This window comes from Camelus bactrianus, chromosome 4, assembly GCF_048773025.1.
Source record: "Camelus bactrianus isolate YW-2024 breed Bactrian camel chromosome 4, ASM4877302v1, whole genome shotgun sequence".
Lineage (NCBI taxonomy): Eukaryota > Metazoa > Chordata > Mammalia > Artiodactyla > Camelidae > Camelus > Camelus bactrianus.
The window spans coordinates 64,646,978-64,672,424 of record NC_133542.1 but is presented as its reverse complement, the minus strand read 5'-3'; positions in this window follow the sequence as shown (position 1 = coordinate 64,672,424).

Genomic DNA, 25,447 nt, shown 5'->3' with positions numbered 1-25,447 from the left:
CTCTAACATCTTCATCAAGGAAGTTTAAATGAAAGATGACCTTGGATATCACCTAGTTCAACACCTCACTTTCAAAGATGAAGTACTCAATGTCCCAGATGTGATCTACCCAAGTTAGTGGAGAGTTGGAACCGACATCACAGAACATCAGGGCTGCCTACCCCTTTGGGGCCAATCTCCTCTCACCTTACCTTAATCAGGAGGCAGGGTAGCCTGGTGGTTAAGATCCTGAGTTTGAATCCCTGCTCTGCCACTATGTGCTGAGTTACCTTGGGCATGTTTCTTAATCTCTCTGAATCTCCATTTCTCATCTGAATAAAGGGGATAATAATAATCTGATTTGAAAAGAATTGTTGGAAAGATGTGATGATGAGGCCAAGCACTCAGCACTTTGGTGACACATAATAAACCCTCCACTATCAGTTACTATGAGTAACATTGTTAACATTCATAGTATGAGATGGGTATTATCCCCTGTGGTTTGCAGATGGGCAAACTGAGCTCTGAGGGAGTGGTTTATGTATGGGCACTCAGCACCCTGGGAGCTGTGGGGATGATGCTCCTATCTGATCACTGAGCTGTGAAGAATCCTTTGGCATTCCCCTTTGACAACTGAAGCCTCTTAGTGGAAGTGAGTTCTTGCCACACTGCCTGTTACCAGTCCTCAGGGAACCAGGAGCAGGGTTTGAGCAGAACTGAGATCACACTGATATTGGCAAATGCAGTGTGTTGAGAAACTAATTTACCATCTTAGCTCCCAGTATGCAGGGATGGCTCTAATGGGCTTTCCTCGTCTGTGTGGACATGTTAGTGACACAGCACACGTCCCACCAACACTGCTTCTGAAGCCCTCATTTTCTCGAGGGCAGAGGTGGCGTGGTGTGTGTATGTGGAGGGAGAATTTGCTTTGCAGTGTTTGTTAAATAATAATGATGATGATGATAATAATAATAATAATAATAATAATAATAATAATAATAATAATAATAATAATAATATAATAACCCCTGTTATTGAAGTCCCTACTATGTGTCAGGCCCTGAGGTAAGTGCTTTATATACCTTCTCTCTAATTCTCCCAACAGCCCTGCAAAGTAGTTGTGGTAGCTACCATTTTGCAAAGGAGAAATGGAGGATCAGAAGGCATGTTTCCTGATACCACACAGCTCATGAGAGCCCTTTGTTTGGTCATTTATTTATGCATTCATTCAGTTGTCTGAGAAATTCTCATTAAACACCTCTACCGGTCCAGCCCTCCACTAGGCACTGAGGATTTATTGATGAACAAAATCAGTGCAGTCATGAAGCTTATGGTGTAATGGAGAAGTCAGCAAATAAAGAAAAAATTGCAGCAGTCAGCCTGTAATTATGACCTGGGGACTGTGAGGGATTCTTTGTGGGAGAACCAGAGGGAAGCTACTTAAGTGACTTGTGGGAGGTTCCAGAGCTGAGGTGGAAACAGAAACCCCCATTGGAAATCCTCAGAGCTGGAGAAGGCTCAGTGCTTCCGGATTTCCACCACGGAGAGGACAGGCTCCCCTGGAGTCTCGGTGTGAGTCCCAGCCCTACAATGTCCTACTTGAGTATTCCTGGGCCAGTCCATTCATCTCTTAGAGTCTCTGTCCCTTCCTCCTTGAGAAACGGGAAGAAGACTCACTTCACTGAGCTGGTGTGAGCCTCAGAAGAGGGAAGGCGTGAGGAAGGTTGGAAAAGTCAAAGGTGCTTTGCCTGTCACACCTCTGATGACATGACTGAGGTCTGGCACTGCTCAGGGCAAGTGACAGTGTTGGGGCTGCGGTCTCAGGACTCTTAGAGCCATGCTAGGGAAATGACTCTAGGTGGGGCCAACGTCTTGCTTTGCCTCAGGTTCCATAGAATGGGTGTAAAAGTCTGATATCTTATCTCCTGTATGCCAGCAGCCCTGCAGAGAGGATGCAGAGAAGGCATTTGCCCAGGTGAGGCATGTGTGCAGGGTGAGAGCATCAGAAATTTGGACGTATGTATCGCGAGGCTTTGCCTGGAACAAAATGAGGTGAGTTTCATGAGAGTGGAACTTGGAGAAGGAAGGGGCATTTTAACCTTCTCTCCTCCACTGTCTTCTGTCAGGATGCCTGCAGTTGTCAAAGAAGAAAAATAAAAGCAGCCTTTGGATCCCACCCTCATATTTCTTCCATGAAAGTTAGACTATCCTTCTGAGTGGTAGGAAGTCCTCAGTGGGTGATGTGGCTGATACTGTGGATTCGGCTGTAATTATTGAGGACACTGCCTCTTAAATGCACATTGTTCAATGACTTCGACAATTGCAGTGTAATTATATTAGTAAATGTACTGTACTCTACTTGGTAAAGGTAATGAAATTTTAATTGCATGTGACTTCTGCAGCCCTGCCTGGGGTCCAGGATCTGTGGGCATGTATGACCAATCAGTGGCATTTCTGGAGAGAAGGACCAGGAAAGCATGGAAATTCCACTACATGCCAGCCACACTGTGATTCATGCTGTGTAGCCATCACAACAGTCCTGGGAGGCAGCCCCATATTGTTGACGGGGACCCTTGAGGCCAGAAAGGACGGTGTCTTATTTGAGTCCTCAAAAGTGAGATTCAACCAGGTGTGTGGCCTCCAGGTTGATAACTGTTTCTTTTACATTATGAGGCCAGGAAACTAAAGAACAGGAGCTGGATCCAGTTTCCATCAAATGTCCCACTTAGACAAAAAGAAAAAAATAGGAAATGGAGGCTTGGAGTATTACCTGTTTGAGATCAGCAGAACTGAGAGAAAGGTAAGAAACAGTCATTTCTTCTCATCAGGGAGCTGCTGAATCATGTGACAGTGGAGGCACCATAGGAGAGAATTCAGGATGCTGGAGTAATCCAGGAGGACTTTCTGAAGGTGGTGATGTTGGGGGCTGATGCCATCGTGAAGAATGAGTCACTATCCTATGAAAGCCTGCCACTCTGGGTTGTGTCCTTGTCTGTTTTCCAGTAGACTGTGGGCAGGGGCTCTCTTATGCACCTTGGTTGGTGCCTATCACAGAGCCTGGTACACAGTAAGTGCTTAATAATGTTGTTAAATCAAATTCACATCTTTACTATATGATCCAGCAATCCCAGTCCTGGGCAGACATTATATATGTGTGTGTGTGTGTGTGTATGTATACATATACATACATATGTGTGTGTATATATATATGTACACACACACACATGCACACACACACAATAACTCAGCCTTAAAAAAGAGTGAAATAATGCCATTTGCAGCAACATGGATGGGCCTAGAGATTGCCATACAAAGTGAAGTAAATCAGACAGAGAAAGACAAATATCCCATGATATCACTTATATGTAGAATTTTAAAAAGGAAACAAATGATAAAACAGAAAGAGACTCACAGACATAAAACACAAACTTATGGCTACCAAACGGGATAGACAGGGTAGGGGAGGGATAAATTAGAAGTGTGGGGTTAACGGATACAAATTACTATAGACAAAACAGATAAACAACAAGGTCCAACTGTAGAGCACAGGGAACTATATTCAGTATCTTCTAATAACCCATAATGGAAAAGAATCTGAAAAATAATATATGTATATGCATATATATGTGTATATGTATAATGAAGTCACTTTGCTGTACACCTGAAACTAACACAACATTGTAAATCAACTGTACTTCAATTAAAAAAATTCAAATCTTATGTGAGCGTTAGCAAATGCTCCAAAACTCTGAAAGCCTGGACAGGTGAGGATTATATTAAGAGAACACCCAGACTTTAGTGGGAATTTCTGCTGGAAGTACTCTCTTTGACAGGAGTTGGATGCACACGGAATGAACAAGAATTATTACTACTACTATTATGATTTCTAAGAATGATCATGATGACAATATAGCCCACGATTATAGCTCTATTGATTACTTATTATACACCAGACTCCACGCTAAGTATTTTATACAGATCTTCTTATTGAATCTTCATGGAAACTTATGAAGCAGGTAGCATTATTATTTCCATTTTACAGATGAGGAAGCTGAGGCCCAGAGATGTTATGATACTAGTCCTGCATCCCACAGGAAGGGACAGAATAAGGGCTTGAATCCAGGGCAGCTGGATGCTAAACCTCACGCCACTTCACTGCTCTGTACCATCCACTCAGCTAGGAGGGCACAAGAAATGGTCAGACCAATTGAGGTTGAACTTTGGTATCAGTGAGGGTAAAGGCAAGATGTTCTAAGAAAAAAAGCAGATGGCGGTTATTGCCAGAGGGTGTTGCTAAACGGGTAGGAACGTGCCGGTTGACCCAGCTGTATGATTTTGCCTAATTCTGAACAACCAAAGAGGGCTACGTTAACCAACGTGATTAGATTCCAGAACCCCCGCTGCCTAAGTGTAAATTGCAGAGTAGCTCTTACATCTATTTGAGGCTAAAATGTGAAATGAAACCTGGCTCCCTGTGGACCTTTGTTCAGTACTCACAGGCAGATTCTTGGCATGTCCTCCAAAGGGCCACAAGAAGCTAGGAGGAGACCTCTGTGACTGATATTGGGAGCACACGTCACATGGGAACTTGATCTTCAGTCTCTCCAAGGAGTGCCCTAACCACTAGCTACGGGATGCTGGTTGTTATGGTGATGTGAGGAGAAGAAAGCCAAGTAAGGGGAGGATTGAGCACAGCGAGAGAGGCTTAGACAAGAAGCACCAAAAATGAGACTCAAACCCAGGCTCCAAGTTGATTACTCCTTCTTTCATAGCTTTACAGATTCAGGAACTAGTGACCAGAAATGGCATCCAATTTTTGCTCAAAGTCCCTTTTATCGCAAATGAAGAGGCATTTGATTCAGGAAGAATCAACTCTCTTCAGCTCAGCAGAATTGGAGATCCCAGGAATGAGAGAATTTGTCAGCCCCTGTCCTCTACAAACTGCTGAAGTGCATGTCAGACCTCACAGAGGGGAGCTCAGGATGGGCTGGACTCATCAGGAAGGCTTCCTGTAGGAGGTGACATTTGCTAAACACGTTCCACTGAGATTGGCCTGGGATGGCCTCAGCCTGCTGCTGCAGTGCTACTGGCCACCCAGATCTTTAGATCCTGCCAGCCAGACCAATCTCCCTCTTTGTTACCCGGAACCCAGAAGGAACAAGATAATCAGTGTCCTTCGTAGCAAGGACAGAAGAAGCATGGTCTGGGAGGCCATGGGGTCTCAGCCTGGCTTTTCTCCATCTCATGTGTCCCTGTGAGCTCATTGGTCCTGCTCTGGAGTTCTTGGTTCCTGTGTGTGTTAAATAAATGTGGTGGATCAAACCATCTCTCAGGTACCTTTTGATTCTGAAAGTTCCCCATTTTGTGATGCGTCCTTAAAAAAATACACTTATCTGCCCTGAGCAGCAAGTGTTGCGTCCAGGAAATAGTGCAGTCAGTTGGGAGGGAAGAAGCTTGGTGAACAGTGCAGTTGGCCAGGGTGAGCGGGTCAAGTCAGGTCCGGGACCTTCCCCAGACAGGCAGTTCTGAGGCAGGCGCTGAACAATGAGGAGGGTTTTGTTAGATGAAAGATGATCATACAGAGAAAATGGCCCAAGCAAAGGATCAAGGAAAGAGCATGCAACAGGTCTTCTAGAAAGAGCAAAGAGTCGGTCAAGTGGGAATGAGGCTGCTGGCATCCCTCTTCCTGACCACTGGACTCCGAGCTGCCCTGGGGACGAGGGACGGGGGCTGCACTGTCACTCTTGCATCCCACAGCCTGGCACAGTGGCTGACGTAGAGCAGCCCATATAGAACACTTGTTTGGTGAAGGAAGGGATTTCTCTGCATTTCAACGCCCGGCTACATCTAGCCAGAGGTGCCTTTGTTGGAATGAGTTAAGTGGGCAGAAGCTGAATCCTGCTAACATTTCAAAACACGGACCCTGAGAGACTCAAACAGCATCTCCTTTGGAGATTTGTGGCCCCTGGATATCCCACATAATTGGGAAACAAGTCCCTGGTTGTCAGCCTTCAAGCCATTGTTGGCTCCTGAGGGCTTTGAGACCAAGGCTGGGATGTTATATATATTTACGTACATACGTGTGTATGTGTGTGTGTGTGAATTATTTTATTATATGCTTCTTTTCCCACTTTAATTGTTGCTGAGCTCATGTTTTATTTTAATGAATGTTTTAATTTAGTACATGCACCATGAGGCACTTTCTCCGAGGGTGTAATTAAGTTTGAAAAAAAACAATTGGCTACTCTAGCATTTGAGGCTAGGAGAAAAGGCTCAGAAAGGGTGGGTTTGTGGCCCAAAGTCAGTGGGAAAATTAGGGATGAATCTGAGAGGCGAAAAGTCTTTAGGGAATCTTGTGGAACGTTATCAACCCCTCTCCATTTGAGCCAACTAAGAGAGCAGGTGAGTGAGATTTACGAGACCTGCTATGTGACGCCTGCATGTTACACACAACGTTCTGGGGTATCGCTTTCTCCTCTCAACAACCCACAAAGCAGTTTTTCTTGTTGTCATCTCCTAGACAAAGAAAGTAAGGCTCAGAGATTCAGCAGCCTTTTCTGAGTCTAGCAAATGGCAAAAGAGTCAGAATTTGAACCCCCATCACTCTGTTCTCTAACTCTGGGTTCATTTTACCAAACCACTTTCTTATTTGGGGACACACAGAAAATATTGGGCAACCCCCCCTCCCCTGGAGTTAGGTACAGGAATATTCTCACTTACCTAAGAAGGATGAGACTGTCTGATGCCTTCCGTAGAACTAGTGAATCTCTCTGGTGAGGTTCAAAGTCAACTTCAGTTCTATGCATTTTTTGAGAGTCGCTTTAAAACTCGCACAATACCTCTGCTCCGCCCACCACGAGCACTACCTCAATTACTACTAATGACTTTGCCTGAACTATTCTGAGCACATCCTGTCACAACTCTAAGAGGCAGTTCTATTATTATCATGAGATTCATGACAGCTCACGTTTTCAGAGATCACATTTCTTTCAAAGCTAGTCCCTTCACAGATCATGGGCTCTGAGGACATCTTGGTTGGGAAAGCTCTGGGTTCAGACCCAGTTGGGCTCTCAGCCCCACATCTTCCCAGCCATGCATCCTTTACTGATAGATTCCATGTTTATTGGCTCCTATCACGGTTGTTCCAGAGGCTGGGAATCCTGAGATGATCCCAGCTCTCACACAGCTTACCTTCCACCAGGCAGACCCAGGCAATGAACAAATGAAGGAATATATACATAAAAGGGACTGTCGGACAATGGTGTGTGCTTTGTGGGAAACGAAACAGGGAGGTGTTACAGAGTCCTGGAGGGATGCTCTGGGAAGTCTGTCCTGAGATGATGCCTAAGCTGAGGTCTAGGCGCCAAGCAGTGGCCAGCCCTGTCCAGGGCATCCCAGCAGGGGAGACAGCAGGCAAAGAACACAGGGTGGGAGGGCTTCTCGCCGCCATTTTCTTCCATTTCCTATGTCTTCCTGCATTTCTTCTTCCAGACACACCTGCCACAGTGGGTGACCTTATATTCACTTGTGGGACTATTTCGTTAGTGTCCATCTCTCCAGTGACCACAAAGTTTGATGGGGCAGGAGTCATGTCTTCTGTGTTCACCATTGTAACCACAGGGTGCAAAGACAGCAGCTGGCTTGCAAATATTTGCTGAATGAATAAATGCTTGGCAGTGCTGTTCCCAACCACTGTTCATGTTTGTAAACTCTAAAGTGCAATCAACTGACATTTGATCAATAAGACGACTAAAAGCTGCAGGGTGCAATGCTTACCTCCTACATTGTCTAGTGCTTTGTACTTGACTGAGAACTTCCACCGTGTTCTAGTTATTCCAGACATGTGTTTGAACATCTACTGTGTACCTGACCTTTCACAGTTGAATCTTGTGAGACACATGATGGGGAGACAGTGCCTGCTGCATGTGCCCATTTCTCAGATGGGGAAAATGCCCCAGGCAATTTTATGGCCAAGGTCATTGATGGCCTAATGCTGCATTAATTCTTTCCCAAGTTTCATCCTTTCATTCTGGTCTGTCTGGGGATGCACATTCTAGAACTCATAAACCTGATGTTTGCTTGGGACAGGGGGCAGGTTGGAGGCTCTGGCTGGGGAGGGAGGCCAAGGAGTGTGAGTATTTTGGCTCCTGCAGTTCCTAGCACTTTCTTGGTGTCTGTGACATGAGGTGTGCTTGATAAATACACTGTTTTTTATGAAGTATAGTCAGTTTACAATGTTGTGTTAATTTCAGCATAGTGATTCAGTTATACATATGTGTATATATATGTTCCTCTTCATATTCTTTTTCATTAAAAGCTATTACAAGATATTGAATATAGTTCCCTGTGCGCTACAGTAGAATCCTGGTGTTTATCTGTTTTATATACAGTAGTTAGCGTCTGCAAATTTCAAACTCCCAGTTTATCCCTTCCTACCTCCTTTCCCCCTGGGAACCATAAGTTTGTTCTCTATGTCTGTGAGTCTGTTTCTGCTTTGTAAATAAGTTCATTTGTATTATTTTTTAGATTCCCTATATCAGTGATAGTATATGATGCTTATCTTTCTCTTTCTGTCTTATTTCACTTTGAATAATAATCTCCAGGTCCATCCATGTTGCTGCAAATGACAATGTTTAGTATTCCATATATACACACACACACATACATATATATATACAGTGGAACTATCTATCTATCTAGATATATACACACACACCACATCTTTATCAAATCATCTGTTGATGGACATTTAGGTTGTTTCCATTTCTTGGCTATTGTAAATAGTGCTGCTATGAATATTGGGGTGCATACATCTTTTCCAATTAGAGTTTCCTCCAGATATATGCCCAAGAGTGGGATTGCTGGATCAGAGGGTAGGTCTATTTTAAGTTTTTTAAGGAATCACCATATTACTTTCTATAATGGCTGTGCCAAACAACATTCCCACCAACAGTGTAGGAGGGTTCCCTTTTCTCCACACCTTCTCTAGCTTGATAAATTCTTTCTTGCTTGACCCTCTCCCTGTCCTTGGGAACCCTTATTCGCTCAGGATAATATTTAATCACTTGCATAGCCTTTGTCCTCCAGGCCTGCCTGGCACCCCTACTGGCTTTTCCAGCAGTGACACCAGCATGCCATCATCTCCTTGCTTCTCTGTGCTCCCAGGAGACCAGGTTCCTTAAAGGGCAAGGCCAGCTCTCTCCCCTCTGTATTTCCATGCCCACACAGGGCCTGGCACATAGTAGGTCCTCAGTAAATGTCTGTCAAAGGGATGGTTGAAGGAAGCACGCCCGCCCCGGGAGGCTGTAGGGCTGGAGCGTGTTCCCCACGTGCATTCGCCTTGCCTAGTGTTGGGCTAGCTCACGGGGGCCACTGATCTTTGTTGTACGTTCTAAAGTGGGTGATGTTGCAGGTCTGCAGCTGTGTATCTGGCATGAGCTTGCATCCATCCTTGCAATTTGTGAGCACGGAGGCCATTTAATTAAACAGGACAGAATTGAATCTGGGAGGCTGTTATCGCCGATATTGCTTTCTGAGCACGGCCTGGCTGCGAGGGAATCCGAGGGAGGCTGGGGAGCGAGCTTCCCCGCTCATTCTGGACCTGCTCTCACCCTCCGGCCCAGATGGCATCGAGAGGTGCGTGAGATTCTGGGCACAGATCGAAGCCCTCCGCGTGCCCACCCCCAGTGGTGGGTCCGAGCCGCTGACAGGCGTGTGCCTCTCCCCAGGAGGCAGCCAGAGCTCCCTGAGCTAATTTTGCAGAGGGGAACCTTGCCAAGACAGAGCAAGCTTTCATTTGCCTAAGTCTGCATCAATAATTAATCCAACCCGGTTTTACACAAGACTCGACATAAAATGATTAGCTCTGAGAGCTTCTCTTCAGCTCATCTCCGAAGAGGGCTATGACGAATCCAAAAATTGACGACCCCTGAGAGTTCAGATGGGCAGCTCAGAAAGTCTTCTCTCCTTCCCCAGTTCAAGTCCCTCCATGGCTCCATCAAGGCCTTGGCCATTGTCAGCCATGACTTTCCAAAGTCCAGGTCCTTCAGTGGCGTTCCACCCAGCTCCTAATTCAGCACCCACTGGTATTTCCAACACAGCCTGCTTTCTCTCACAACTCGCCTCCAGTCTCCCTCCATTGGCACCAAATAGCCTTAACCCGCTGCCCCTTGTTGCCTTGGCTTGTGCTTCAACCCACATTTCTGTGGGTTGAACTCTTATTCATCCTTCAAGGCTGAAATCCAATGTCACTTCTTCTAGGAAGCCATTTCTGAATTCTCCAATAAGGACTATCTTCTTTTTCCTGCCTTCTAGTTGCCTCTTTGAAACATACCCCAGTCTGTCTTGTCCTACATCGTTTATGTACATGTCTTCAACCCCGAGATAGTCTAGGTTTCCAGGGGCAGCTAACAATAATTAGTGATGGAATACCCACTCGATGTCAGTGGCTCTCACCAAGGGAAGGAGGCAGACGTGCACCTTCTTGTTTTTTTCCCTGAACTGAATTCTCAATCTTATTTCCAAATTTAGCTAATAGCACCAGTACCTTCTCAGTTCCTTGAGCATAAAGCGTCCTCTTTTTGGCCATATGTTTTTTCTTCTTTCTCAAGCCAAGCGGTCATAAGGCTTATCATTTATCCTTACTAACATCTCCAGAATCTATCTTGCTTCCTAGTCCCTTTGTTATATGGTGGGAGACCTCTGAATCTCTTCCCAAGTGAGGAAAGAGCTTCCAATCTGCAGTCCCTACCTGGGGTCCCCACCAACTGTGTCCTTTTCCCATTGTCCCACCAGAGCCCTTTTCTCCTGTTCATACCCTCTTACTGCTTAAGGCGAAAGCTCTAACTCCCCAGGCCCATTTCTCGCTAGTCCCCAACCTACACCAAACCCCACTCAACTTCCCATCACTGCTCAATTACCCCCTGCTCTTTGAGGCCTCTCTGCACTTTCTCCTGTCTAGAAGAAACTTCCAGTTCCCTCACCCACCTCCCAACCATCCACACATCTTCCAAAGCCCAACTCAAAAGTCACCTCCTTTGGAGTCGACTCATTTCTCCCTTTGCAGAGTTAAGGAATCTATTCTTTGCTCCAACATCACGTTGCTCACACTGTGATGATATCCATGTGTTGTGTATCTGCATTCACTCCTCTGTCCCCTGCGCTCTGCCTTAGCCCCCAATCCCTTTCAGGGAGGGTAGTGACCACATCTTGGTTTTTATCTCCCGTTCCCCAAAGGTCTAGCCCAATATTTGGCCCACAGCAGGTGTTCAGTCAATATTTGTTGAATTATTAGATAAATCCTGGAGGAAATGGGAATTCGAGAAAGTAGTCTGATGATCTATTGAACAAGAAATTATCTTCTGTTGTTATATCGACACTGGTTTTGTTGCTACTGTTTCTCAGCCATCAAGCAGCATGTAGGACTTGTTCATCTGTCCCAAACTCTCAGTCAAGTTTATGTTTTAAATATTCCATGATTTCTCAAAAGCCAAAATAGAACTACCATACTACCCTGGAATTTCACTCCTGGGTATATATCTGAAAAAAACCAAAAACACAAATTCAAAAAGATACATGCACCTCAGTGTTCATTGCAGCATTTTTTACAGTTACCAAGATATGGAAGAAACCTAAGTGTCCATCAACAGAAGAATGGATAAAGAAGAGGTGATAAATATATATATAAACATACACACACAATGGAATATTACTCAGCCATAAAAAGAACAAAATGTTGCCATTTCCAGCAACATGGATAAACTTGGTAGGTGTTATGTTATATGAAGTAAATCAGGCAGAGAAAGACAAATACTGTATGATATCACTTATATGTGGAATCTAAAAATACAACAAGCTAATGAATAACAAAACAGAAGCAGACTCACAGATACAGAGAACAAACTAGTGGTTACCAGTAGGGGGTTGGGGCAAATATAGGGGTGGGGGAATAGGAGGTCAAACTATTGGGTGTAAGATAGTTTCAAGGGTGTATTGCACAACACGGAGAATATAGCCAATATGTTGTAATAATTGTAAATGGAGTGTAAACTTAAAAAATTGTATAAAATATATTTTATATCGTTGTTCCCCAAAGAACATTCAGAACAGACATCCCAAATAGCTTGTTTTTAAGTAAAGTCCCTTCCTAAAAATATTTAATGCCTGCTATATTCTCTGCCCTGGGTTAGATGCTGGGAGAGGTACCCGAAACAACATGGTCCCTGCATGAGGAGAAGGTCACCGTCTGCTTTGGGGACACAACAAATACAGGCTGGAGTGAGTCTGATAGTGATGCTTCTGATCATAAAGTCAGTAACCGAAAGGCAGCCTCCAAGGGAATAGAGCTATAACTGAACTCTCCATTTTAGCCGTCGGCAGTAGCAAGGAGCCTTTCAAGTGGAGAGTGAAATCACTGTGTTCAGAAAGGCATCACGGAGGGGTAGTTTGCTGAACAAGATGGATAGAAGTATCTGTCTTCTTTGCCAGTTGGCCAGCACACTTACTCGCCACAGCCATCTTCTTTTTTCCCCTCCACGCCTCATACAACCGCCTTCTCCTTTTCTTTCCAATAAATCTCCCTTTGTTTCTCTTGAGACTCTCCTGCCAGCCTGTCAAGAACTCTGCACAAAATAGTGTATTTCTGTCAAGAGCTCCGTGTGAAGTGTTAACTGTCTTCTGAACACAGGAGGCAGCTGAGGCAGTGTGCGGGGACAGCCTGGTCCTGATGCCTTTTTACATCCCTTCCTGCAGGCTCTGGACCGACTCAAGTCTGCTGATTCAGCTTCAGAGACTGGGCTCACGGTCCTGCTCAGCTCCCAAATGCTCTCTCAGAGACAGCCGTGGAGAGGAGAGGATGCCTGTGGGCCTGCTCTTTTGGGACCCCTGGAGCAGTAGTCCCATCTCAGGACCCTGGACAGCACCAAGCCAATGGGTCAAGGTGCAGGGCTTCAGCTAACCTGTTGTGTGTCTTTGGTCTGGGTACTGCACCTGTCTTTAGTTTCCCCACCTGCATGATAGTGGGAGTAGATAATCCCTAGGGTGTCTCCCTAGTCTGTCATTCCATCATTTCACAAATCTACAGCAGCTAAAACTCATTGAACATGTGATACTCTCCTGGGAATCCAAAGTCAATAGAAAAAGAAATGGTCTAAGTAATTCAAAGACCCAGGAGGGACATTCTTTTAGGGAAGTAAGATAACAATGATAATAAAATCTAAGATCACAGTGCTTTTCCATCTCTTATCTGATTCTCCCAACAGTCCTGTGGGAAGACAGCCAGTTACACAGGACTTCCCCCTGGACCATCAGAGCCACTGTGGACAGATTTTCAGGTTGTGCACTGCACAAGGGCAGCACATCTGAGGAAATGCCATTCTTGTTAGAAATCCAGACTGACTTCTCCGAGAGGGTGTGCTTGGTCACCAAGAATCCAGGCCTCCCAGCTGGCACCAGGATTTGTGTACACATGCCCCGGGGAGCCCCTATGTCACACCCACTTGTGAATGTACACGTGCATGCCTGCTCCTGTCCTGACCACACTTTGGATGTCTTCTGAGAGGACCTACCCAGTCTCTTGGACGGTGGGGCTAGGATCTCAGAGAGCATGCTCTTCAAGGCAGGTGTGCCTCTGCCAGCGGGGAAGGGGTGAGTGGAGGGGGTGGCAGTGCATTTGCCCTGAAACCTCCCTGCAGTGCACAGGCAGTCCTAGCCTAGGGGATACCCACACAGCCACCACAGCACCTGCTTCTTAATGGGGCATATACACTCTGGCATCAATTTAAAAAGAAGCTGGAGACACTGAGGTTCTGTGCTGGCAAATTTTTGCTGATGGAGCAGATTAAAGTCAGTTAGAGAACTTTTTCTATCCTGGCCCTGTTCCTCATTTCCCTTCCTCCACCTTTCCCTTTGCTATGTGAGGGCCACATCAGGGGCACCCAACATAGCTGGAGGGGCCATATACCTGTATCCCTGCTTGTGCCAAAGCCAGACTGCTTATGGTTGTCCGGGTTAATACCCCAACTCTAAACATTGTTGCTGGAGAGAGGGTATTTTTTCTCTAATTTGCACAGAGGCACTATTCAGCTAACAATGGGGGCTCTCCTGGGCCCATACTTTGTTGCAGACACTGAAGATGCCTTCCCAAGATACAGGTTGGATCACGCTACTTCCTCCCTCTAACACCTGCAATAGCTCCCCATTGTCCATGAGAGGCCTTTGTACGTGTGGAGGAAAAAGGGCATATTCCAGAACTGCAGGGCTCATGATCAAAATACACACTTCCAGGTTCCACCCAGATGTAAAATGTTGGCAGGGATGTGAAGTGGGGAGAGATGTGGAGACAGAAGTTATGTGTATTATAAAAAAGGCCCAGGGATCTGACACATCACCCTGACTAAGAAACACCCTCCTTAAGAATACAGTGTAGACCTTGCTGTGGTATTCAAGGCTTTCTGAGACCAGTCCTGGCCTAATTACCCCGCTCCTTCTCCTGCCACCCTCCTTCCCACAACCCGCGCTCCAGATCACTCAGGCTTTCCCCCACTATCTAGACATACAGTCTGGATGCCACCTCCTCTGTGAAGCCCTCTTTGATTCTACAGTGCAAATGGTTCCCTTCTTCCTTTGTGCCTCCACATCCTGACCAGATGAGAGTTGGGATGTGGAGACATCTGGTGTGTAAGTGATACTATCTCAGAGCCCCAGCCAGTATCTTCATGATGTCAAATTTTGGAGGAAGGATCCAGGAAAGATATTTGTGAGTGTGTGTGCGTGTGTGCGTGTGTGTGTGTGTGTGTGTGTGTAGGTGTCAAAGTGCAAGAGAAGATGCAGGGAAAGAAGGATGGCAGAATTTGGTGGCCTGTGTCCCCTGCCATCAGCAGAAGGGACTGGTTTTGAGCGTTGATGGAGGGAGGACAGCTGAACTAGAGGAGCTGCATCCTGCTTCGGGTCTGGGGCACATGCCCTCTCCCGGTGGGTAGAGGATTTCTCCTGGCCCCGCCCACTCAGCCCCAGACCCCTGGTGCACCTCGGACTGACCCAAAACAGAGACGGGCACCGCAAGCCACTAGTGCAGGTGGGTTGGCTGGTGTTCTCCTAGTGCAAAGGTGAAAAATTGAGCAGAGGTTGTCTGTAAACTGGTGTCTGGACCCCAAATGTGCTCTCTGCTGGGTGCTTTCCTGCCCAATGCATCATATTGCCCCTGGCGAGTGGGGAGGATGAGAGGTAGCCCTTGATCTTACAAAGAGCTTGAGATATTTCTTCATCTTGGAAACCTGGCTCACCCTACTTAATGCTCATGACAATCCTGCAATACAGTTATTATTCAGCCCATTTTACAGAGGAGGAAAATAAAGATCAAAAAGGCAGTAACTCCTGTGTGGGGATCATACAGTTAGAAAGTGGTGGGGGTGCCATGTAAACCTGAATCTGCTGGACTCCAAGGTCTGCAATGTTTCTCCCACGCTCAGTAGGAGCTGATCTCCTCTACCTCCAAGGTCATTTCTGGGTTCTGACTCTGTACCTCTGTGATGCTAGGCGGGGCTCAGATCCAGCCCACATCTCTTGGGCTCCACACACGTGTACCCTGGTGGTTGAGAACTGAGTCCCTGCGGCCACATTCACCTGAGACGCATCACATATTAGCCGAATGACCTTGGACTAGTAGCTCAACTTTTCTGAGCCTGTTTCTTCATAGAGTTGTGATGGGGAGTAAAGAGGAAGATATATTTAAGAATTTAGCAGAGTGTCTGGCATATAGCAAGTGTGTAATAAATGATGGCTGTTAAAGTTATTAGCTATCTATTCAAAAAGCTTTCACGGAGGACACGCCCTGTGCTAGGTGCCGAATCTGGCCTGGTGATGCATGTATCCCTGCAAATTCATCTCTGCCCTTCCTTCCTTCCTTCCTTCCTTCGTTCCTTCCTTCCTTCGTTCCTTCCTTCCTTCCTTCCTTCATTCCTTCATTCCTTCCTTCCCTCCTTCCCTCCTTCCTTCCTTCCTCCCCAGTCTTTGCTGGGGCCTGTGCTGCATACAGAGTGGAGAACTCCCCCCCCCCCCCCAGGCCTGCGGGGAGCTGCTGCTCTTATCATTTAGGAAGCATCTGCTCTTGGGTGAAATATCACTGTCATGAACAAACACCGTGCGGGCATTTGACCTTTTTCCAAGAGCGCCGGCTTCTTTGCTTACCACCAGGGATGAAGTGGATTTGAGCAGGAGACATGTGTCAAAGGACCTTTCAAAGGGGCCGCCAGATGGGTGCCTGGGTGACGACCCTGGGGCTGGGAGCCGCAGTCAAAATGGATTGGAGGCTGCTGAGGAATAAACCTGGTCCTGTCATTCTGCCGGGCCGAGAAATCACCCCAACATCTGCAGGTGCAAAATCTGGAAATGTTGTCAGCCTGGCAGATGCCAAGAATGCAAGGCAGGTCCCAGCTGCTGTGACCCTTGCCGCGTCGCGTTGGTGTCCCTCTTGTGCCCTCGGCAGCAGCGTGGCACCTGCCAGGCTGAACCCAGAGGGCAGCTGGCCATAACCTCTCAGGTGGGTCTGCAAGTGGCATCCGTGGGCCCTCGGGGGTTTGCAGTGGCGTCTCTGGGAAGCTTCCCAGTCCTCCCAGGGCCTGTGACCCAGAGTGGTCTCAGGTGGAGGCTGAGATTCCCAGAAGGAAAAAAAAGGATTCCATAAAATAAAACCCTCCAGACAGTGCACTTGGATGAGAGGGCAAAGTTATCATCCTCACATCACTTCCAAAGGGCCCTTGCTCCTCCTGGGACGCCTTTGTAGGGCTTTCCTGCGGAACAGATCATTGATGCTAAATCGCTGTTCCGATGTAAGGGACTATTATTATTAATTGGCTTCCTTTGTTCACAAGCATTTACTGCGACCTACTGTGTTCCAGGTTCTTTGCTAGGGACAGAGGGATGCAGAAATGAGGTCATTGCCGTGGCAAAGCTCACTGTCATGAGTGGGGTCAGCGTCAGGGGTGGGGTGGAGGTGGGGAGAGTAAGAGAGATGAGGTCAAGAGGTCCAAGTTACCTGCACAGAATAAAAGGCTCAGGAATCTCAACGTTGTCCCTGAGAGATGACCCTTCGGCAGGCTCAGGACCTGCAGGGTAGGCTGGTTTGGGACTTGCGAACGAGGAAGGCGTGGGGTTGGAAAGAAAGCACTGTACATTTACAGCAAGTGAGCGAGGCTCGTTTTCCTGGCTAGCTGGGTCAATGAGGAAGTGGGGTCTGAGATTTGAAATGCAGCTCATGGCTGAAGCACGGACACCCTGGGGTGTTTCTTCTGAAGACAGTCGGGGCCACTGAAAATGTTCAGGCTGTGTTTGAAAGCATCTCATGTTGGAGCATTTTATGGGCTGTGCTGGTGGGGGCACAAGACTGGAGGCAGGAAGATGAGTTAAGCGGCCACTGCATTCAGGCAGGAGGGCTGGAAATGAATGTCTCAGAATCTACCTCTGTCTGCGGTCACCCTCCTGACCCATCCCCAACCAGGGATCTGAACACCGATGAGCTGGAGACAAGGCTGGAACACGACTGTGCAGGAAGTGAAAAAGCAACACTCGCGGGAGAGTCAAGACGGCAGGAAATGTTTTCAATTCGGGGAGCTTCTAAAAGGAGCCTGCCTTCTCATTCCTCTGACCCCTCTTTTCATCTGCTTTGTTGGCAGCTGGGATCTCAGATTCTGCAAATGCATTAAGAACAAACAAACATGGAAATCAATGCAAAGTAGACAGGAGACCTTTCTAGGCTGGCGAGTGGAGATGGCAGGCGGTCTTCGTTAATCCCCTTTCCTGGGGTGGATGGGCTGGGTGGGCTGCGGGACACGGGGAGCTGTGATGGAACTGGCTCAGGTCTCTGCCAGTCGGTCACTGGGTAACCTTGACCAAGTCCCTTAACACACCTCTGAGCCGTAGTTTCCTTCTCTGAAAATGGGGTGGTCGCCATCTTGTAACGTTGTGAGGGTTATGCTGTCCTGGGGAAATTAGACATAAATTGTCTAATCAATGTTAGCTTCTTTTCTCTGTCACTTGAAGAGCCTGGTGGTCAGCGTTTGTTGTAGCTAAAATACTGCCATGGGAGTATCTTTCTCTAGTTCAGTGTTAACTCTGGATGGGGGTCTTTGTTAGGTTACAGTTCTCATGACAGAGGTTGCGTGTGTGTGTGTGTGTGTGTGTGTGTGTGTGTGTGTGTGTGTGTGTGTTTTAAGCTGTTAGCAGTCATTTACACCTTAGTACGAATGAATCTTAATTTACAAGGTGTTCCAGCTGGAAAGGTCTTTACAGATGATCCAGGACAACCCACTTGTTTTGGTACTGGAGTTTCTGTAGTCTACAGAAGAGAGACAGGTTCTCAAAGTCTTTAGCCAAAGCCTCCCGTAGCTTAATTGCCACTCTTTCAATTATTCATGATGAAAATGTGTTTATCATTTTGATAGGAGGCAGATACTGGAGCCTGAGACAGAAGCAAGGAGACGGCTGAGAAGAAAAATATGCAACTCAAAGAGGTAAAGTGTGCTGCCATGAGTTTTAAGGGTTTCTTCTTGGGTTTAGGGAGCTGTGAAGATGAGCCCGCCCCATGTGATTGCAGAATTGCAGCCCAGGTCCCTCACCAGAAGTAGAAATGAGGTGATCCTGAGCCCTTCAGATAGCTAACGGAGATGCGGAAGGTAGCAGGTATATGACCCTGGGAAAACTGCTTTGTCACTGGGAGCCTCAGTGTCTTCTTCATCTATACAATGAGAACATTCTTGTAACCCATCTATCCACATTGACTCTAATATCCAGATCTTGAGAGCACTGAGCCTTCACTGACATCACGCACGCTGTCCCCTCTTCCTGCAATGCCCTTCCACTCCTCCTCACACCTGGGGAATCTTATCCTCATTCTTCTAGATGCAGCTCAACTCTCACCTGTCCTTGGGTTCCATCACATCTGGTACCTACCCTGAGCATTCGTTTGTTTTGTTGTTCAACAGATATTGATCCTCTATCCAGGCTGTGTCAGGCTCTGAGCTTCCACCCCCTGTACCATCTGTGCACGTGTCAGCCTCCCCCGTCAGTCAGGCAAGTACTGTGCTTGATTCTTTTGTATGTTCTGAACATCTCACTAATGCCTGGCACAGAGCAGGTGCTTGTTAAGTGCTTGCCTTATAAATGAATAGACGGCAGTGAATTGGGAGCTGGGGCTGCTGGACTCCCAGTCTCCTTGCAGCTGGAATCACATGTGAGTTTGCAGTTCTCAGTCTGCTGGGAGACACGGGGATTATGCTTTCTTTGGCCAACATCACTGAGCATCTACGAGGTTCCAGGCACTGTGTGGGCCCCTGGGGTGGCAATGTCCCTGTTCTCAGAGGGGTTCTGATGGGACACAGACACATTCTTTCCCAGGGGGCCACTTGAACACTTGATGGGGCGTGCTCAGTGCCTAGAGAGAGCAGCAGAGATAATGCCTGAGGTTTGGGGAAGGAGGAGTGGCATCAGGGAAGGCTTCATGGAAGAGGAGCCCGTGAGCTGAGACTGGAAACGGGAAGAATCTGGAGAAAGGAGGCAGGAAGTCCCAGGATCGGTTGTGGGAGAAGTAAGTTTTCTACTTCAGGTTGTATTTATATTTAAATACTATTTTTTCTCTCCACATAAAACTGAATTATGCCTTTAGTCTCATCTGGCAACATTACCTGAAATACTTTTCCATGGAATATGGGTTTGGGGAAGTGTTAACACATGTTCTTCCAAGAATAAAAAGTTCCATGGGCAAATAGAAACGAAGTTGAACAAGGTTCTCCCCTGCAGGCCTTCTCAGAGCCTTTAATGTGCTGATGGGGAGACAGAGCAAGGAACATTCCTTTCCAAGGCTTATTGGACTTCAGAATCATTTTGTTTTGAGCCTAGCATTTCTGCAAGTATGTTTTAGGGAGCAATCTGGCCTCCATCTCTCTCCCTGTTAGGCAGGGTGTATGCTTGGGGCAAGAGAAAGGTCATAAAAGTCATTTGCAGGGGACAAAGGAGCCGGTCCCAGGTCTTATGCTCCCAGGCTAATGCTGTAAGGAGGGGGAAGGGACCCAGCAGTGGCTGAATTCCTACTTTCTGTCTGACGCTCCATCACTGGTTGCTGGTGTGGCAATTTTCTCCCCAATACCCCACTGGGCTGATATTCTTATCTTTGCTTCACAGAAGAACGAGACTCAGAGAGACCAAGGGACTTGCCCAAGGTCACACAGGAAGGAAGACACAAGGTAGGGGCTGTGACCGAGGCCTATTCAACTCCAGCATCTTTGCTTCTCCTGGAGGCTGCTCTCATACTGTAACTCAAGATTTCTTTTGACAAAAGCTCCTCAAATCTAAGAATCCACACCCCACTGAGCTCTTGTGTGGCTCCAGACTCCCAAATCTTCCTTTCCCCATTGCTGGGAGCCCAGCTTCTAAGGGTCCCCTTCACTTTAACTGTCAGAGAGAATGGGCTATCATGGGCTACGAATGACTGCAGGACAAAGGGCTTTGTACCCAAAGACACCAGCCCTACCACCCTTGACTTCCTTCTGTCTCTCCTGACCCCTCTCCCCACAGTCCAGGGAGGAGACACACCTTCACGATGCAGGGTCTGGTTCCAGCCCCACTCTGTTACATGCCCAGGATGGAGTGGTCCTATTTCAGGGGAAGGAGAGCAGACACACTAAATTCCCAGACGGATTAAAGCTCCGTTTGGCTGGAAATGCAGCTTTTTTTTTTTCTTTGCAGAAGTCCTTCCTTGATTTCTGCACTGTCAAAGGCTGTTTTTAAATTTTATGTTTTCCAAGGTCTTTTACCATGCTGCCTGGTTTGCTCTCACACTTTACTGGGCAATTTTCAAACATTACACCTCGATCCTGCCAGACTTTGGAGGTGGGGGAGGTCAAGCCTTCCGGGCTTGGATGGATGTGGAGTTGAGGGAAGGGGCTGGAGCATGGGAGAACTTGGGAGCCTCACACCCTGTCCCGGTGAGGAGCTGGACCACACCACGCAGGTGGGGTTCAGCTCTCTCAGCTCTGCGCTCCACCTCCGTGGCACCTGCTGGGAGATGCAGCCTTGCCCAGGGGCTAGGTCCATGTCTCTGCATCGCTGCTGGCTACTCACTCGTGAGCCCCAGGGCAGGGCATTTCACATCTCTGTGTCCTCTAATGAGGGAAGCAAATAGAGTTGCTTCATAGGGTTACCGCAGGGCCTGGGTTCTTACATGCAAAGCACCTGGAAGATGCCTGACACATGGTAAGTCCTCAGCAGACATCAGCTGACATAAGCCTAACTGCTTTCATTCACTGAGCCCTTGCTGTGTATTTTATGTATCTCAACTCGTTCAATTCCTATAAACAATAGCAAGTCGAGGCGTTGACACTCCATCTGACAGATGAAGAGAATGGGCCTCTGAGAGGTTGAGTGACTTCCCGCACATCACACAGCTGGTCGGAGAGGACCAAGAACTGAACCCAGGTCTGTTGGATTCCAGTGTCCAAGCACCTGGCCCTTCCTGCCTTGTGCTAAAATATTTGAGTAAATACTGTTCTTTCTGAGAATTTGGGTTTCTAGAGAGCAGCATCCCCTGCCAGTTCACTTTTGTTACCCCATGGCACCTGCACGGAACATCACCCTACAGGTATTTGTGGAATGAGTGAATGGTCCCCGGGAGGAAGGAAGCTCACATTCCCGGAGTCCCTACTGGGTGTGGACACTTTGTCAGGCATCTCTTTAAAGTCTCACTGAGCAGGTGTTATCTTTGTTTTACAGCTGCGGGAATGCCAGAGGACTCCCTTCGCTCCAAAGTTAAGAAAGGAGATTAGATGCTCGATGACCTTTTAATGGCCTTTGCAGAGATACACTTAGAAGAAAATGGAATTTTAATACAGAAGGGAGTTGCAGAAAGGCAGAGACAGTGCACTCAGCCTCCACTCTCTAGTAGAAGTTGTGCTGTGGTAAGAATAGAGACTTGAGAAGCCAATGAACTTTCCCTAACCTTGGCTCTGTCACTTTTCAGCTGTGTGACATTGGACTAGCTCTTTGACATCTCGGAGCCTCACTTTTCTGTAAAATGAAGACAGTCAGCCTATACGTATTTATCGATCATCTGCCAAGCACCGTTACAGGCACTGCAGGTAGGGTGGTCAACCAGAAGGAAGAATCCCACTGCCAACGGGGCTGACACCATTGCAGGGGCAGGGCCCCGGACAACACAGCCGGCACTCACCTTGGCAGTTTCGAGTATGCATTAGTGCTAGAGACCGGCTGACCGGAGTCAAAGTGCCCGGGGTGGACGGGGTGGTTCCCATTACAGAAACAATACTTGACCCCTTAGGGGATGAGAAGAAGCCATCCATGCAAGTGTTGGGATGTGCGTGCTCCGAGCAGAAGGTACAGCAGCTGTAAGACCCCGGGATGGTGGAGCCTGGTGTTGGCAGGACAGGCAGGTCAGGTGCGGCTGCGATGGATGAACAAGGGAGGTGGGTGGAAAGGGCGAGAATGCACAGGAGGGTACCGGCCAGGTGGCCCAGCGCCTAGCGGACCTCAAGGGGGCACATGGATTTCATTCGGGATGCTATGGGAAGGCCGTTCAAGAATTCAAAGGTGAACCAGGAGGCTGTGGTAACTTTCCAGGTGTGGGTTGATTGTGGCTTGGAAACAGGTTAGAAATGATGACAAGTTTGGATTCACCTCCTATTGTAATGGTTGAGGTAGAGCCAAGAATATTCATCACTGAGTGTAAGGAGGAGAGAGCTATTTAAGATGACTCCTAGGTCTTGGCCTTGGGCATTTGCGGAGATAGTCCTGCTCTTTATTAAGATGGGGGAGGTTGGGGAGGGGAGGGAGGGGGTAGGAATCAACAGTTCTCATTTGAGGATATTAAATTTTAAATACCATGAGACATTCAAATGGAGATGTTGGAAGGGCAGCAGGTCGGGAAAGTCTGCACTTTTGAGCTCCCTTGTGTAGTCATGGGACTGCATTACTAGGTCTGGTCAAAGAGCTATGAGTGGAAGTGACAGGTGAGATGCTCGGGCTGGAACATTTAATTGTCAGAGTGAGACATCTGCTACCTTGGTGGGTGATCAGGGAAGCACATATCAGGATGGAACGTTCATCACTTTGGACTTCAATGAGCAGAGTCTCCTGAAGACCTATGTACCATAAATAAGAAATAACCCATTTTTTTTAATATGAAACCACTGCATTTGGGCGGGGGGGGGGGGTGCTTGTTTCTGCAGCATATTTTCACCTCTTCTGACTGAATCAGCAGTGATCACCAGCAAATGAGACTGAGAGGTTCCTGAACTGATGAGGCAGTCCAACAACCTTCACAAAGCAGAGTGAGGGTTATGAGTGTTCCTATGAGGACACGTTGGGGGCTATGGATGGCAGGGGAACCTAACCTATGCTGGGATGCAGGAAGGCTTCCCTGAGGAAGGGATGTTTAAGCTGAGATTTGAGGGGTGAGTGACAGTTAGCCAGGTGGGGGAGAAGCTGTAGTGAGGGGGCATTCTGAGCAGAGGGTATTGATGTGTTTGAGAGTCAAGAGGCAAGAGAAAGTCTAGAGAAATTCAGAGATGAAAAGAACGATGTGTCTGAAATGTGCAGGGAGTGAGGGACAGAGTGACTCAAGGTGAGTGTGCAGACACGTGCTGGGCTTAGGTGGTAGAGGGTTTTGTCATTTTTAAATGCATTTTGTACTTTATCCAAGTTTTAGGGCTGAGTTTAGCATCTAATATGCCTAACTCCCAGCCACTGCCTTCTTCCTAAGTTAAGTCAAGGAGGCATCTGGGGCTGAAGGGTTTAGCAGGAGTTACTTCCAAAGCCAACCCATTAAAGGCCTCCTGGTCTTTGAAATGGGAGGGGGAAGAAGCTCTGAGTCCTTATGGCAACTGAGGGAATGCTGATAAGTCCCCTTCGCAGAGCCCTTTGGAGCTCACCCTCATGTCCTTAGTGGATTGCCACTAAATCCTGGTGGCAAGAGGTCAGGCTGTTTCATGTCCAGCCTGAGCCTGACAGCCTAGAGCGTTTCAAGGATTTGAAATTCACCCCCTTCCTCTCTGGGATTTTGAGAGAACCTTGCTCAAAGATCAACAGACAAGCGGGAAGTCAAGTTTGACTTTCTCCAAAGCCAGGTGATTCCCCATTCCCAGCGCTGATCCATGCTGATCTGAGGAACATGGAAGGTGGACTCATCCAGAAGGCTTGAGTGAGGTTCCCCTCAACTGCTCCCCGACCCCAACTTACCCTGCATCTCTGTCTAGATCATCTCCAACTGTCTGCCTCCAGAAAATTGATGGCTGGATAATCCCTCCATCACGAGAAGAAAGGCCATTTGGAAACAAGGAGAATGAGCATGTTCATTTCTAAAGTGTTGATGTGCTGAGCTGGTCCAGCCACCCGGCTCTTGGCTCAGGCGGTAACCTGGCCAGGCTGCCACGTGGAAGAAAGTCCACAATAAGAAGATGGCCGGGGGCTTAGGGCCTTCCTGCACCTTGGCACTCTCATTCCATGAAGCAGGAAGTAAGATGAAATAGGAGAGAGGCCTCTTGCATGAGAACATACGTGAAATATTGGACCAGAGGATAGGCCTTTAACATGCGGGGACCTACCCTGCCCATCAACATGGCCTAGAACTTCAGGTTCCTCCTGTCAATCAGATGAACAACTCCTCCTCCTGTGGGTGGAGCTAGCAGAGGGCAGCCAGTCCCTGCCAGCCTGGGTGGATGTCCTGAACTCACATGATCGGCCTGTCAAGGCCACACAGGGCACAAACATGCTCCAGACTCTGCCCTCTCTCTTCACCTGACCCTCTTGCATATTTTTCTCCGTTGCCCCTCACTTCCACGCCCACTTCTAAAAAGATGGTGGGAAGGTGTTCCCCGGGCTGGGAGGGCTGGTTAAATAACTGCTCCACTTACATGTTTTGCTCCCACCTCAAGGCCTGGATGAGAGAACTGTGAAATAGAGCAGCGCATTTCAAGCCCACATGATCCAAAATGTGCTTCTTATTTTTAAATTGGGCTTATTTATACATTCAACGGTTACTTTTTATAAAGGCAAACGGAATAGCAATGAGAATCCTCTTCCCTTTTCGTATCACACGTGGACGCCTCAAAGTTCTGTACACCCCGGGGTTCTCCCATCCCAGCTGCATCCCTCTGACCGAACCGGTCCAGTGTCTGGGGGAGGGGCCCTGGGTCTGTCTGTACCTATGGTATGTCCGACCTATGGTATGGTCGCCACGGTTACATTTTCAGCTCTTGGAGATCAAGTTGACTCCAAGAGTCTTCTTTTGTGAAATATCTGAGCAAGTTTACACTCTTGGAACTTGAGAGGGTGAGGAATGTGGACTTGGATCTGACCAGTGTTCTATCCACCCAAGGTTAATACCTTGTCCCACTCAATGTCTACTGTAGCATCGTTGTCAGTGTCTCTCAGGGAACTTCACATACTCGCTCATTTAATGATGCAC